Source organism: Nyctibius grandis, chromosome 7 (genome assembly GCF_013368605.1).
Source record: "Nyctibius grandis isolate bNycGra1 chromosome 7, bNycGra1.pri, whole genome shotgun sequence".
NCBI lineage: Eukaryota > Metazoa > Chordata > Aves > Nyctibiiformes > Nyctibiidae > Nyctibius > Nyctibius grandis.
The window spans coordinates 52,860,190-52,876,575 of record NC_090664.1 but is presented as its reverse complement, the minus strand read 5'-3'; positions in this window follow the sequence as shown (position 1 = coordinate 52,876,575).

Below are 16,386 nucleotides of genomic sequence, written 5' to 3'. Positions count from 1 at the left end.
TAATGCTCCCCGGGTAGTAGAGGATCCTCTTCCTCCTCCACAAGGAGCAGGAGGAGACCTAAGGGATGGGGGGGAATGGAGGCAGGTCCCTGCTCGGAGTGGCAGGCGAATCCCATCCCGACCTTCCTCCCCTCCCCATGTCCCCCTGAAAAATAGGTATGAGGTGCTGGAGCCTGAGCGTCTTCCTGAGTGTCTTCCTGAGTGTCAGGAAGACACGAATCTAGGTGAAAGACCTTCTACGGGGCTACGTAAACAGAAGCAACCAAGCAAGAGGGTTGCAACCAGCTCCAAAAAGGAGAAAAGAAAAGTAATTGTTATAGGCGACTCCCTGCTAAGGGGAACGGAGGGCCCCATATGCAGGTCAGACCCGAATCACAGGGAAGTCTGCTGCCTCCCTGGGGCTCGGGTAAGGGATGTTGCCAGGAGGCTTCCTGAACTGGTGAGGCCCTCTGACTACTACCCACTATTAGTATTCCAGGTGGGTAGGGATGAGATTGAAGAGAGAAGTGCCAGGGCTATCAAAAGGGACTTCAGGGCCCTGGGGCGTTTGGTGAAGGGGGTAGGTGCGCAGGTTATATTCTCTTCAATTCCTTCGGTGTTTGGTGAAAATAGGGAAAAGACTATGAAAGTACAACAGGTTAGTATGTGGCTGAGACTGGTGCCGTAGGTGGGATTTTGGGTTCGATGACCACAGGGCAGCTTTCATGGCACCGGGCCTGCTTATGCCGGATGGGGAACAGCTGAATCAGAAGGGGAAAAGGGTTATGGCCCAGAAGTTGGCAGGGCTGGTTAAAAGGTCTTTAAACTAGGTTCGATGGGGGAGGGGGATAAGACCAGGGCTGCCACAAATGAACCTAGGGGTGACAGGCCTGCGTCGGGGGCAAGACTGCTAGCCCAGCTGAAGTGCACTTACACCAATGCACGCAGTATGGGCAACAAACAGGAAGAGCTAGAAGCCACTGTACAGCAGGAAGGTTATGATGTGGTTGCCATCACAGAAACGTGGTGGGATGACTCTCATGACTGGAGTGCTGCTATGGATGGCTATAAGCTCTTTAAGAGGGACAGGCGAAGCAGGAGAGGCGGTGGGGTAGCGCTGTATGTTAGGGAGTGCTTAGACTGTGTCAAAATTGAGGAAGATGGTGAGGATGACAAGGTTGAATGTTTATGGGTGAAGATCAGGGGGAAGGTCGGCAGGGCGGACATTACGGTGGGAGTCTGTTATAGACCACCCAACCAGGATGAGCATGTGGACGAGGCGTTTTACAAGCGGCTGTCAGAAGCCGCCCGGTCGCCGGCCCTTGTACTCGTGGGCGACTTCAACTTGCCGGATGTCTGCTGGAAATACAACATGGCAGAGAGGAAGCAATCTAGGAGACTCCTCGAATGTGTGGAGGACAACTTCCTCATGCAAGTGGTAAATGAGCCCACTAGAGGAGGGGCCCTGCTTGACCTGTTGTTTGTGAACAGAGAAGGACTAGTGGGAGATGTGAGGGTCGGTGGCCGTCTTGGGAATAGCGACCACGAAATGTTAGAGTTTTCGATAGTGGGGGAAGTAAGGAGGGGCAAGAGCAGAACTTCTGCCTTAGATTTCCTGCGGGCTGACTTTAGCCTGTTTAAGAGGCTGGTGGACCGAGTCCCTTGGGAGTAGGTCCTGAAGGGCAAAGGACACCAGGAAGGCTGGACATGCTTCAAAAGGGAATTGCTAAATATTCAGGAGCAGGCTGTCCCGGTGTGTAGGAAGACAAGCCATCGAGGAAAAAGACCAGCCTGGTTAAACAGAGAACTTCGGCTAGAACTTGAGGAAAAAAAGAGAGCATATTTGCTCTGGAAGAAGGGTCGGGTAACTCGGGAGGTCTACAGGGACATGGCCAGGTCGTGTAGGGAGAAGATTAGAAGGGCCAAAGCTCAATTAGAGCTCGATTTGGCTGCTACAGTTGAAGACAACAAAAAAAGCTTTTACAAATACATCAACAGCAAAAGGAGGGTCAAGGAGAGCCTCCACCACTTGCTGAATGAGGAGGGTAGTGTAGTGTCAGGGGATGAGGAAAAGGCAGAGGTGCTCAATGCCTTCTTTGCCTCGGTCTTTAATGTTAAGACCGGTTGTCCTCAGGAGACTCGGCCCCCAGAGCCTGAAGTTAGGGACGGGGGGCTGTGAGAACCTCCTGTAATCCAGGAGGAGATGGTTAGTGACCTGCTGTGCCAGTTGGACACCCACAAGGCTATGGGCCCGGATGGGATTCACCCCAGAGTAATGAAGGAACTGGCAAATGAACTTGCCAAACCACTCTCTATTATCTACCGGCAGTCCTGGTTAACTGGAGAAGTTCCAGCTGACTGGGAATTAGCAAACGTAACGCCCATCTACAAGAAGGGTCGGAAGGATGATCCAGGGAACTATAGGCCTGTCAGCCTGACCTCGGTGCCAGGCAAGGTGATGGAACAGATCATCATGAGTGCCATTACATGGCACATGCAGGACAATTGGGGCATCGGGGCCAGCCAACATGGATTCATGAAAGGCAGATCCTGCTTGACCAACCTGGTCACCTTCTATGACCAAGTGACCTGCTTGGTAGATGAGGGCAGGGCTGTGGATGTAGTCTATCTAGACTTCAGTAAGGCATTCGACACTGTCTCCCACAGCATCCTCCTGGACAAACTGGCTGCCCGGGGCTTGGATGGGTGGACTCTTAAATGGGTTAAAAACTGGCTGGATGGCCGAGCCCAGAGAGTGGTGGTGAATGGGGCAAAGTCCAACTGGCGGGCGGTCACTAGCAGGGTTCCCCAGGGCTCAGTTCTGGGGCCGGTGCTGTTCAATATCTTTATAGATGATCTAGACGTAGGGATTGAGTGCACCCTCAGCAAATTTGCAGATGACACCAAGCTGGGTGGAAGTGTTGATCTGCTGGAGGGGAGGAAGGCCCCACAGAGGGATCTGGACAGGTTAGATAGATGGGCCGAGACCAACGGCATGAGGTTCAACAAGAACAAGTGCCGGCTCTTACACTTCAGCCACAACAACCCAATGCAGCGCTACAGGCTGGGGGAAGAGTGGTTAGAAAGCGGCCCGGCGGAAAGAGACCTGGGTGTGCTGATCGACAGCCAGCTAAACATGAGCCAGCAGTGTGCCCAGGTGGCCAAGAAGGCCAATGGCATCCTGGCCTCTATTAGGAATAGTGTAGCCAGCCGGTCTAGGGAAGTGATCGTCCCTCTGTACTCGGCACTGCTGAGGCCGCACCTTGAATACTGTGTCCAGTTCTGGGCCCCGCACTTCAAGAAAGATGTTGAGGTGTTGGAGCGAGTCCAGAGGAGGTCCACCAAGCTGGTGAAGGGTGTGGAGGGTATGACCTATGAGGAACGGCTGAGGGAACTGGGGTTGTTTAGCCTGGAGAAGAGGAGGCTCTGAGGTGACCTTATTGAAGTCTACAACTACCTGAAGGAAGGTTGTAGTGAAGTGGGAGTTGGCCTCTTCTCCCAGGCAACCAGCAATAGGACAAGAGGGCACAGCCTCAAGCTTCGCCAGGGGAGGTTCAGGTTGGACATTAGGAAGAATTTCTTTTCAGAAAGGGTTATTAGACATTGGAATGGGCTGCCCAGGGAGGTGGTGGAGTCACCATCTCTGGATGCGTTTAAGAAAAGACTGGACATGGCACTTAGTGCCATGGTCTAGTTGACAGGGTGGTGTCAGGGCAACGGTTGGACTCGATGATCCCTGAGGTCTCTTCCAACCTGGTTGATTCTGTGATTCTGTGATTCCACACCCTCCCTGGGCAGCCTGTTCCAGTGCTCTGTCACCCTCAAAGAAAAGATGTTTTTTCTCATATTTAGATGGAAACTCACAGAAATATAAATAAAAATTCTTTGAAGAAGATTAGAAAAGTCAAAGAGCAAAAAGAAACCAAAAGAGTGAATGTAACATGTTTAACCTACTGACTCAAATTGATAAGCATGCACCAGATGCTTCCAAACCATAGCCATTTGATGAAGGCATCACAGTCCTTCAGGCATCAGTGTGAGACAGCACACAACAATGTCAAGATTGAGGTGCTTTCTATATTCCAGATCCTGGTGGGAGCAGATTTAACCCCTAACATCAGGCATTAAACTACTCCCAAATGCTCATTCCTTCCACATCTTCAATGTACCTCTTTCTTGCACGGACTATTGTCAGGTCAGAGGCACCACTGAAATGGAGCCTAATTTAGGTCTTCAGTCACTTGTCCTTCCCTAGGCGGTCAGTGGAGAGCATGGAGGCAGGCTGATTCTCCCTCCGTAGGGGGTTTATTTGCTCCTGGGGAATACTTTCAGGGCAGAAACTGAAGTGGGCATGGAGTTTAGCACACCAGGACTAAGCAGAAGCTTGCTGGAGGGGGCTTGTAAATTGCAGGGCTGGAACTAAATGTCCTAAATCCAGCTGGAGCTGGCCTTCCGCCTCCTGATAGTACAACACAGCTCCCCTGTGCCATGAACATTAAATACCTTGCAACTGTCCAGATACCTCCCAATGATGTCTTTCTAAAGCGGAAACTCAAGGAAGTTTCTGGATAAAATGCTGCTCAGTGTTGAATGCCACTGAAGTATCTTTCAGTAGAAATCCAAAGTCTCTCTGAAAGTCTCACTTAAATATTTTGGTAGCTCCTGTAGTTGTTCCTGCCTGACAAACACTTCACACTGGTTGCACGGCTTTTGGTTGGAAGAAATCCCAGCTTTGTTGACACTGACTTCAGTCAACTTCAGAAGGCCTCTTAACTCTGCTTTTGGGCTTGTCAACACATAGCGGACTGAGACACATTGCCAGCAGACAGCTTCTTCTAGAAAACATTAATTGAATTCAAATTGTCTCCCAGGCAATTTTTTTTAAACTTCATATTGTGTGAGTTACTTGTCAGAACTGAAAATCTGGGTTAGTTCTTCATTGTTCACATTTACAGAAGATCATTCCCCCATTCCTGCCCCACCAACCCCAAATATATCACATCCTGATCATCCAAATGGCTTCCACATGGCAATGTACAACCAAACCTAACTTGGTGCTGCTGAATAATAACCATATGCGAAGAGAGAAGAGCACAATAGCACTTTGAGCTTATTTATACTTAGGAAAATAACTTCATAAGGGGCAATTTTTAACTACTTTTACCTGAATGATCAAATGCCACTATTGCTTTTTTGCATGTGGAAAGCTTACACTCCCCCTTCTCCCTGTGGTCTCCTGTAGCAAAACAACACCTCTACTTTGACATGGTTATTGATATATTTAGTTCTGTTTAATCAATGCACTCCTGGGGTTCTCAAGTTAGATCTCTTTAAAAATACTCCACCACTTGCAAAACAACAAAACCTCACAGGAAGCAGCCCTTGTACATCCTTCAGATATTTTCCACTTTATTCAAAGGAGAAAGTAGGGAAATAGCATCAAAGAGAGAACTTTGCTCGTCACTCAGCAAGCGTAAGACCAAAGACTAGTTTTATTACAAGCCCTGTTTTACCAGAAGACTTTTATGAAGACCTAATTGAAGATGCTGTAGCTTATAGAAATTATAATTATTTACTTGTATTAAAGAACCTAGAGACCTCAAGAAGGTTAAAGCTCCATGGTACTAGTCTTTGTACTAACAGTGGAAGACATCTAGGTTTTTGAAGAGGTTCTGCTCCAAACAGTCCAGACACAATGCAGGTGAGAAGAGAAAATAATCAGAGAAGAAAGTATTTTCTCCAAGAGCTTAGAGAAGTCAAGAATAAAACTGCTTTTCCTGCCACAGCGCTTGGTGGACTGACAGAGCTTGGGGTGGATAGTTGTGAGGGAAGTCTTTGTCTTTACTCAATGGTTTAGATTTACCTGCTGATTCACCTAACTTATCCTCAATTTTTAATTAACAGAATCCAAGTGCAACTGGGCTGGAGAATAGCATGTTGGTACAGAAAACCCACCAAACTCCAACATGTGAATGGTCCATCCTATTACTGAAAGTAGAGGTAGAAGGAGGAGGAGAAAGATTGTACAAAACATGTTGTAACCTGGTTTATCCCTCCAGCTTCTGTCAGTTGGCAGGTCAAGGCTTTCTAATCTGGAAGTTGGTTGTGAACCATTATGTTTAGTAGCCACTGGTAATGCTGTCCTTCATAACTGTTTAGTCCTTTTTAAGTACACTTAAGCATTTGGCCTCTGCAGCATCCAGCGGCAATGAGTTCCATAGATTTTTTAGGTGGAAAATACTGCTTTGTTTCATATATGTCACCTGATAATTGCATTGGAGCAAGGTAGGTCTTTCATTTTGAGAAAAGCTGAATAATTGCTCCCTCTTACCTTCCTCCTTTCCATCCCTGATTTTGGTGCCTTCTAATTTGTTCCCTCATGGTCATCTGCCTTCCAAAGCAAAAAGACCTGGCCTAACCAGTCCTACCAGCTCTTTCTTCTGATGGAGAACAACTTGTCTCCTTCCAGGAATCAGCACCACTTCACCAGCAGCTTCAACCAATGGCTTTAGCTACAGGCCCACCCAGAGAGGATGGAGGTCATGGAGGTAAATGTCAACCATGCCAGTGTAGCAGGACCAGAAGAGTTAGAAATGATGCAAAGCTCTGAATATTGTGCCTGTTTCAGATGCAAAAGCCCTCCAAGTTCTTAAATAGGGGAAAAAAGTAGTTGAAAAAAGTGGTTAAAATAAGTAAATATTGCTTGCCTGCATCATAGGAAACCAAAGTTTCAAGGTTTTCGTTCATCATGAATAAACAGAAAATAGGATTCCAATTTGAAGAGTGTTTTGAAATTTTCTCATTATTTTTCATTAAACAAGAACTGGAATAAACTGCTGTGATTTTTCCCCACACTTCATTTTCCCTTATGTCGGTTTCATTTTTGTCTCCCTTTTTCCCAGCCATTTCAAAAATAGCTGAAGATCAAGTGGCTGAAATTGAAAATGAAAAGGAGAGGATGAAAGAGAGAGGAAGCAAAAAGAAAAAAATAAGAGGGAAAAAAAAGCTTGAAAATAATTTCTCCAGAATGCAGACGATGGGTATTTTCAGTGCTCATTGGAAAGGTCCAATCAGGTTGCCACCTTAGCTCCCATGGCTGCACCCAGGGAGCACTTCCCCTTTTCCCTTTGTTTGCAGCCCATCCGATTCAAAGCACGATATGGAAATGACTCACATTGCTCTGACTGCAGATTTGGGCCATGACTGCTCTTCTCTAAGCCTCACTGGAGACCAGGAAAAAATTTCTTTCTGCGAGTGCCAGCAATGGTCCCTACCTACAAAGCAAACACTAGATGCTAGAATGATGGGAAAATGTCCAAATAGATAAGACAATCCTAATTAGGAGAAGTTTTCCCATGAAAAGCTGGAGTTTATTAACAAAGAAATGCTTAGCTGGGCAAAATGCACCACACTGCTATGCAAGAGGGTACTGTATTATGCCATTAAGACATGCAGAAATACAATTAAGTTGCCTGATGGCAAGGTTACAACAAAATATGTGATTAGCTTGCCTCACGTTGTAAGAGCCAATCGGTCACTTCAGAAAATTCTGATTTCTTCCTCGTGCCCTGTGTCTGGCAAATCATCATGGTCCGAAGCTGTTCCCATCCCAAACAGCTCTCAAATTGCCAGTTTGTCTTGACAGGACTGGATCCAGGATGCCCAAAGCCAGCGTCTACCTGGTTCTCTACAGTCCATGGACCTCTCAGCCCTGCAAGGAAAAATGTAGTTTAAAATGTGCAATTTGTTATTTTCTCACTGAAGACAGCTCCCCCAGATCTCAGAGATCTGTGCTGAGAAAGATTTTTTGCTCCAATGGACTCCATTATCTTTTTTCCATGATTTTGCTCACCTCTGCCAATGGACATGGTTTTTCACTACAATTATTCAGTATGCACGTTGTGCTGATGAGTGCTTTCTGTCTCAGGGCATTTCCTTCCCAATTTGGAGTCAGTTGGGGCCTGAAGACATCAATAAAGGTCTGGGGACAGAAACCAAGGTGTAAGAAAATTGGGTGAAAGGGAAAACTTCTGGGCTACTGAGAACGATGATGTAATCTTGCAAAAATCTCCATCAGCATCTTCAGATGTTCACGCAGGAACAGTGAGCGACCTAAATGTGCCTGAGTCAGCCGCTGCTCAGAAGAGCCCAGTTTAAACATTAGAACGCACAGATAGTAGGAGTATGTTTAAAGAGTAAGTATTTTTTCACAGGATAAGAAACAAAGCTGTTGAAATACCAAGGAAGCTTTTTACAAGCTTCAGGGTGATACTATACAGATACAGGATGATTAAACAAGTTACCCTTTAGTGTGATTCACTGATCAGAGGAGAGGACTGGGAGTCAAGACTTCCCATTTATTCTTCTATTTACCTTTTAAACAAATCCCCGATGGGATCCTTGCTTTTCACAGACATCAAATACCCACAGCTCCTCCGGATTTCAATTCAAAGTGCACGTGTTCAGCATCTCCACAGTGTGGACCTTCTGTCTGTCTTGACATTAAATTAGCCAGTGACGAAACAGGGTTATTGCTACTGACCTTCTTTGGTAGATTTTGCACCTTTGTTCACAGAGCAATTCGAGATCCTCAAATTGGCTGCTCCAGAGGTGCAAAAAAATTGCAGTGATCCTCCTTAAACTAACCCCGGGACAGTTGTTATGCAGAGAGAGCTGCCAGCCCCAGAGCTGCAAGAGCAACCGTGTCCACAGCCATGGCATCAGGCAGCCTGGCGGGCAAGTTCGTAACACAATCAGAAATGCTTTTTTAGCATGGTTTTATCCCAAAATCAATAAAGGAACCCTTTCAAAATCACAGTTGAAGCAGCACAGCCCTTTGCTCTCTCTCTGTGCACTTGCCGCACTCTGCGCCAGCAGAGGCAGAGCCTGTGCTCTCGTAAGCGGGTGACAGAAGGACACAGATTTGATCTGGGCCACAAAATGTCACCTCTAATGTATTCTAGAACCAACAGCAAAAGGATTCTGGATTCTTCCGTGCGGCACAAAAAGTGGAAAAAATATCAGCAAGTCAAATGCGGAAATGATGCAGGGGACAGGGCTGGGAGCTGTGTGAGCTGTCTAGAGAAAAGGGATGAGGTTGGAGGAGGGAGGGGGGACAGACAACAAGAAGTTTTAGACTATTGCTTTTCATTGGCCTAACTGGCAATAAAAACAAATTGGGCAAGCTCCCAAGAATTGCTCTTGGATAATCAATCACAGACAACAGAATTAGGCAGAGGCACTAAGCAAGTGGCAGGATGTTAATTCAAGCTACATTTTTAACAGTCTTGGGTGAATAACTCTCAACAAAGTATTTCCTAGTTGAAGTTTATACACTTCTCTGTTTTTTTAACCTTTCATAGAATCATAGAATCGTTTTGTTTGGAAAGGACCTTTAAGATCATCAAGTCCAACTGTTAACCCAGCACTGCCAAGCCCACCACTAAACCATGTCCCTAAGCACCACATCTACACAGCTTTTAAATACCTTCCCGGATGGTGATTCCACCACTTCCCTGGGCAGCCTGTTCCAATGCTTGACAACCCTTTCAGTGAAGAAATTTTTCCTGATATCCAATCTAAACCTCCCCTGGCACAACTTGAGGCCATTTCCTCTTGTCCTATCACTTGTTACCTGGGAGAGGAGACCAACACCCACCTCGCTACAGCCTGCTTTCGGGTAGTTGTAGAGAGCTATAAGGTCTCCACTGAGCCTCCTTTTCTCTAGACTAAACAACCCCAGTTCCCTCAGCCACTCCTCATAAGACTTGTTCTCCAAATCCTTCACCAGCTTTGTTGCCCTTTGTACTCTTTCTTTGCCATGTGGCCGCATCCAGAATACTGTCATCTCCAAAATTAGTCATTACTTCAGATTCTGCATTGGATTCTTTCTGTCGCATATTCAGGATCAATAACACCTCAGCAAAGAGCTTTGTTTAGCCCAGGGCCCCATACAGCCACAAAGCCTCTGCTGCTGAGGAAAAGGAAAGTATATGGGGTGGCAGCTATTTCAGGGGAGAGGGTGCACCCCCACAAGCACCCCGATTCCCTGCCTTGCAGGGCTGCTGTGGGGCTGGTGCTCACCACCTGCAGTGAGGTTCACAGGGTGGCTGGAGGAGGTTGGGGGATCTGCAGGAAGGGCAATGCAAGCAGAGCAGCTCCACATCAATATTACTAAATTCAAATATCCAGCTCCTAGAGCGTGTTCATCCCTGCTTCTCACCTATTCAATTAGACCCTGGTGGGAATAGCATGACAGCAGACTTCTTTCTCCATGCAGTCCGTGCCATGCAGGCAGCAGATTGACCATACCGGCCAAAAACCCTCTCCCATATGGGTTTGCCCCAAGTCTGACTTTGTGTGTACTCACTCAGCAGCATCCTGCTCCTGGCAAGATTCTAGCAGTGCTCCTGTAACAGTACAGCACACAAATGCTGTTGTACTCAGACTAATATTTCTCCTCCCCAGCTGGAGAAAGTCTGATCTTAAAATTAGGTTTCTGCTGGGAATAAAAATAGTCACTCTGAATATTCGGTGTTTGTTTATATCTCACTGCTTCCACTAACATTCCTGCCATTTAATTTGTTTGAAAGACTATTCAGAGGAAACTAATATGTGGCACGAAGACAGGAAGATAAAATGCCAAAATCTGAGCACATATTCAGTGACGTTATCCACATTATTTGCCTGGTTCTGCTATGTAAAGTTCAAGTTAAAGGGGAGGTTTTGTTTTTAAAAACAAAGACTTGCACACGTATGAACTGCATCTCCTTTCCTCAGAAGCTCTGCCTGGATCAGACAGGTTCAGCAATCTGCATAGAAATGAAAAGCAGCAATATTGCACTTGCAATTAGGCAGATTTAGCCCCCATGCAAGCACAGCCAGCACAATTCCCTGGCTTCAATGGGAGTTGTAGCTGTTTATTCCAGTCTTGTAGCTGCTTCTAAGTTTGCTAGCCTGTAAGTGTTATCAATATTTTTTTTTAAATAGCTGCTTTTGGAAACAGTGATTTGCACTTGAGTTTCCAGCTTCTGAGACTTTAGGCAGGCAGCATTTTCAAATATAAGATCACTGCTATAGTCTGAAACGGGACAGAGAAAAATCAAGTTTTGACTTAAGTCAAATGTAAAAACTTAAATACAAATACTAGGAAATAAAACTTCATGTAACAATGCTTGTATACGGTAAAGAACATTTCTGTTAAATTTACTACTCTGAGTGGGATACGGTGGTTTCTGCGGATTATTGGCAATTTTAAAAGACAGAACATTAATATTGCATGACCTTTCTTCAGAGAGAATAAACAAACAGAGCATCCGAGCTTCAAGTATCTGTTATTCCTGATTGGCTTGTTATAAAAGTTCCCTTTTAAAACTGAAATAGTCAAATCAAAGTAATTTTGCGGTGAAGAATGTGTGTGTGCTAACAAAAAATAGATTCCCTGCATAGTGTGTACATAAATACAAGAGGTTTAGCCTAACCTTCTGGTCTCAACTTTTGTATCTACACAGTAGTTGCTCAGACTGGGCACCCTATTGTGAATATTAACTGGAGTGGCTAAGGCAGCCCTGGGGCTGATAATTATAATTCGGTCCCCTGGATGATTGAGAAGCCTTCGATAGGACTGCGCAGTGCAACTTTAACAGCCCTTCCCAATGCCTAACTAGAAAATCTGTTTCAAAGGGGCTCCATGAATTGTAGGGTACAGTCAATTAACTTGAATATTAATTATCTATAATGAATGTACCCTTCTTCAGGGCTTGAAAAGAAGCAAATTACTTGGAGAGGGACTAATTAAGATGATGTAATCTTGACCATGAAGAATAATTCCTTCCTAGTGACAGAAATGATCTAATTGAAGTATCTCATTAATTAATGTCTCATGAAATTGACTGATAAAATGCCTCTATGAATGCCTCCTGAACTCGGGGCCAGCAGAGCATTGTAGCACATACACTCCCGCTCCAGACCCTATCGCTGACAATATAATTAGGCCTCGGAAGCACGCTGTGCTTGGAAGGATTTATAACTCTGCAGTGTGGATAATCTACAAATGCAAAGTTAAGACAATGCAGCTTGCTACCGCGAGACTTCTGGAGTCAATGAGCAAAACCATAAATCAGGTATAATCCAACGGATGACAAACGAATTCCCCCTCCCGCAGGCTTTGTCAGCCTGCACCGAGACCAGTCCCAAAACGTGCCCATAACCCTGTACCAGGTGCTGGCAGCTCCAGATGGCTTCTTAACGGCACCACGTCCATGCGTTCTCTGCATTAGTTCCCAGCTAAATAAAGTCAGATTACAGGCATATTATTTCCCCTTTTCCACTAGATTATCACCTGTCTGTGGATTTTAGCCACCTGAGAGTGAGGGGCAGGGGAAAGACTCTTCCCCAGAAGGTCTTGCTGGGGAGATGGCTGTGTGTGATAACCAAAGCTTTATCAAGAAGACTCCAGTGGAGAGGCCAACACCAGGACCTGGCTTACTGTCTTTTTGGAAATTACACCTGTCCTTGAAGAATAGAATTCCTGTTACTCAAGAGTCACAGGAGAAGCATGATGCATCCATCCAAGTAGAAGGTGTTTACCACTAAAACCTCACAGTGAGGGAGACTTCACACCTGCAAGTGGCTGTGGCCTTATCGGTGCATCTCGGTGGGATGAAAGACCCCACGGAGTCCATTGCATCTGGGATCTGGTGTGGTGACCTGCACCAACACACCACAGATGCCAAGAGCCATCTCACATGTCAGAGAAGAGTGAACTAAGACATCCGTAACAGAAGCAAGAAGACATCGCTGAAGCATTGTTAGCCTTGAGATGTACATGGTGGGGGGTGTGGAACTAGATGACCTTTAAGGTCCCTTCCAACCCAAACCATTCTCTGATTCTATGTACAATGTGCTGAGATACCACATGATGAGTGCTATATAAAAGCCCAAGAAAAGCATGCAAGTTTTAAAGATGTTCTGCACCTCTCCATTGTGCCTGGACTTTAAACCTCACTTGCCTCACATTAACTTGCCGTAAAGGAGAAATAATAACCAGAGGTCCAGGACAGCTCTTTTGACAACCAGTAAATATGCTAAAAATCCATTTTGATCAGCCTGGAGTTATGTGCAGATTTGGGCCTCTGATTCAGGCAGAGTAAATTGGACCCACAAGTTCTGCAGTTCAGGTAGGCGTCTCTCAGCTTACCTTGTTGGAGTTGGTCTGCTTTGAGAAGGTGATCCTTCTTATAGGCATCCAGGACACACACTTTAGAAGGTGGTAGACCCAAACCTACTCCTGCTTCTGTGAGTGTTTGATTGCATAAATTGGAATAGAGCCAAAGAGAAATACCAAGTGCATCTCTCCCAAGAATAGCTTCTCTCCTGGTGGTTAAAGTCTTCTCCTGGGAGGTGCAGGAGTGGATTAAGGTTTTCTCAGCCTGAAACAATAGTTGAATTTGGGTCTCCAACATCCTCTGCAAGTCTTCTGAAATACTCACTGCTTAGGAAAGTTGCTGGTCTTTGAGCCCTTTACTTTCTGGATAAATGATCAAAGAAAATGCATTCCTCCAGGTTGAAGGGAATGTTTGGATTCATATGAAATGCCACTTGGGGTTATTTATTTTGGCCAGATAACCTGAAGGAAAACATAATTTGGTTTAATGTAATATTTTATTTTGATTGCCAAACTGAAAAAAAAAAACATCCTTTGAAAGCTTTGGTAAAAGCATTTTTCCGATTATATCTGTTCTGCTCTTCTTGGTGTTTTGAGCAAGGACCTCTAAAACTAACGGAGGTTCTTAGGTTCCAGTGAAATATGATAAGCAGTAATAAATGATGGATGGTATAAAGGGAAATTTGCATCTCAGAACTAACAATGATCAATTTACTACAAGCCTGTGGGAGCTAAAAATAATATAAGGAAATCACAGAAACACAGCAGCCAGGCAAGCAAACAAGATGAAACTAGGCCAGTCCAAGGATGCAACACTGTTATTTGTTTATGTCTTTTCTGTTAAAGTGAATTAAATGCCCACAGCCGATAAAAGGTTCATCTACCAGTGCTGGAGCTCCACAGTATCTCATACTATTCCAACACTAATTACATTTCATAAAGCTACCAAACATACCATAACTAACATTTATTGGCCAATGAAATGATGCTGTAAGTTAATAATTACAGATATATGCAGACAATAAAAAGTGGAGCATCATCCTGGACGCAGGATGGGAGATTAAATGTTTCTGCTCTTACTGAGTGTTGCTGAGATGCTAAATTTAAGACCAGAGGTGACAGTGCCCCAGGACAGAGAAAAAAAAACCATGATTTTGGGGAGTTATGCAGGAGAGGGATATTTACTGCACCCATTTAGAATATGCCCAATACCCTGAGACTATGGATCCTTCTCTGTCTCTGAAAGAAGAGCTCAAATGGAGGTACTGGGACTTCTGCCTCCAGCTGCTTACACCCAAGTAGAACCTCCCACAACCCCAATGACAGGGGGATTTACCATTTAGCTGTGAGCATATAACCCCAAACTCTTTGCAGATCAGTCAGGTCTACACTATGCACAGCACAGACATCTCTTCTCTGGATTCACAGTGCATCACTGCCATCTCTGCTGGTTACGTGTGGATGGATGGTCTCCTGTTTCAGGGCAGGTTGAGAGTGGGAAGGAGCCTGGCCAAAGCAGAGCTTCCGTTCCTCCTGCAAACATAAAGCAAATGTTAAACTTGCTGCGAATTTTGCCATGAGCCAAATCAGCCTTCAGCAGTGCCCTGCAGAAACAAGGAGGTCAGCTCCTCTCTGGTGTTTCACCAGGACAAGGGTGAATCTGCTTTTCAAACCTCACTCAGGAAAAAACCCAGGAGTGAGTGGCTGATTATTGTTATTACTTTTCTTTATCCAGATGAATTGGAAAAAGTCTGGTTAAATGAAAAAGGAAGCAGAGTCAGGAATCAGCCTCCTTCTAAGTCTTTTCGTCACTTGGCTGACAGGTCACAGCTTCACTCTCATTGATTCCCATGTAACCGGTAACCAGATACTGGGTTTTTTTCACCCTACAGTGCTTAGAGCTTTATCTGAGCTGGCCTGCTTCAGTACAGATTCTCCCTCTAAGGCTCTTACTTCCTTACGCAATGAGATTGAAGTAGACTTAAAAGAGTAGTAAGGAGAAGAGAAAGGTCAAAAATGCCATTAACTATAAATAAATGCTCTGTTACTCTGAAGGCAAGACATCATCATGGTTCGGGCAAACCCTCACCTGACTGAAGGGGTAGTGTTGAGCAGGCTGTCACTCCTTGTGGACATGTCACTGTGGGTGGAAGGGGAGGCTGGGAGAAGAGGGAGTGATCCACAGGGTACTGATAGTGTAGGATGATGTTTTCCTGCTCTAGCGACTTTCTCTAAGTAGAGACAGGATCTCTGAGTAGCAGGCCTGGCTTGATTATCATCATGACCACTGTGGTCTTTAAGGTTGTGAATAGAGTAGATGCACATTCTTGCCTGCTACTATCACTAGAGCGCTAACAAATCTCAGTAAAAGGCAACCTGGATGGTCTATGCCCAGACAGCACAAACTGGTGCAAAGCACCATGACAACGTCACTCCAAAATTTATGGGCATTTTGAGGCTTAAATGATCACACCCATGAGCCTAGTGACCCAATCGACTATGTCAGGGGAAAAGAACTCAGGAGAACACAAGGAAAATCAGATTCGAAAATGTTTAGATAACAGCAATAAAGAATTACAAGGAACCACCCCATTTTCACTAATTTTGTCCACTGTTAGAATAGTAGATTGTTCAGAGCTACATCTAGAGCTGTAGTGACAGTGTTGAAGGGGACACAAAGTGGGATCTGCCTTAAAAAATGAACCGTTGCACAGTTATAATTGAACGTATGCATATGCCTATAATAAGGAGACATATTGGATATATCTACACTGTCACCCTGTCTGAGGGTGGACCCAGGCTTGCTCTGCCACGTGCCTTGTGGGACATGCTGTCTATAGGATGACATGCAAGTCTCCGCCCTGAATGTGTGTCTCCCTGGTCAACGGGACAGGTAGGATGCTCCAGACTCAAGACAAAATGAAAACCATGTATAGGCACTCTGAGGTGCAAACAAGTCCCAACTATGGAGCCACACAGTTATGGCTGTAGGAGCAACGTAAGAGCAGATCCACCAAGTCCTCCTCTTACACTGTCTTTCAAGGCTTGCAGAGAGCAGACTTCTCCCCAGTTGCATCTTGTTTTTTCTTACTTGTGGTCATGATGATTGTTCTGTTTCCAACCAACTTCCCTTCCAGAGTCAATGAAGCTACAAGACCTCAGCACTCCTGAAGAAAAGAAAGATGTTGGTCGCTGATTTGTATTTCTCTTGCTTATAGGATAGATATATTCATACCTGCTCT